This window comes from Montipora capricornis, chromosome 3 (genome assembly GCF_036669925.1).
Source record: "Montipora capricornis isolate CH-2021 chromosome 3, ASM3666992v2, whole genome shotgun sequence".
NCBI lineage: Eukaryota > Metazoa > Cnidaria > Anthozoa > Scleractinia > Acroporidae > Montipora > Montipora capricornis.
In genome coordinates this window covers 3,541,891-3,542,800 of record NC_090885.1, presented here as the reverse complement: position 1 = coordinate 3,542,800, position 910 = coordinate 3,541,891, and positions in this window count along the sequence as shown.

Sequence of the window (910 nt, the reverse complement as noted above, 5' to 3'; positions counted from 1 at the left end):
CTAAGATCAAATCAATACAAAGTGCAAATATGAAAAGCCAAAGTATTAAAATCTTTTCGTTACTAAGACAGATAAATCCAGACAGTCATTTTCTTCTGAAAGTCTTTGGAGTAGGATATTGTGGATTTCAATTTTAAAATTGTTTTTGAATAAATAGCGAATTTCACGAGGTAAACTATTCCAAGTTTTTACACCACTTCTTGAAAAAGATTTAACTTGTTTGTCAAGTCTTGAGGGTTTAACAAAATAGTCACCTCTTAAAGATAACCTTGTTTTGTATGAATGAATGCTTGCTTTAGAAATAAACAAATTGGCAATATGAGGAGGCGATAAGTTGCATCAGAACAGCACTGAACTGATTTAAAGTACAGAAAATCGAGAGGAAGAAAACGAGAAGAAAGAAAGTAGAGTGTACAGCATGAGATTTGTAGTCACCAAAGTACATCAGGCGGAAGGCACGTTTTTGGAGAATAAGAATTTTGTTTCTACGAGTCTTGGCGGCTCGGCCCAACGCGACTATGCCATACAATAGATAAGGCTGGATAAGTGAGATGTATATGTGATGTAAAGTAGCTAGGGGTACGAAATGTCTTAATCTAGCAATTATGCCAATTGTTTTACTTATTTTTGAAGCTAAGTGGACAATATGATAATTCCATGACAGATTTTCATCAATCAACATACCTAGATATTTAACATCTAAACTGAGCATATTGTTTAGCTGTTTTTCTCTTAAAAGTATTTTTGGTTAGGTCGAACCTAGAGAATGAAGACTTTCTTCGCTTTAGTCTTGAGTGCATTATATAAAAATAACCAGTAGCTGCTGACCTGGCATTGTATGTTGGTTCGGGGTACCTTACCAATTTTACCTATCACCAGTGAAGTATATTATTGATATATCGCGATGATC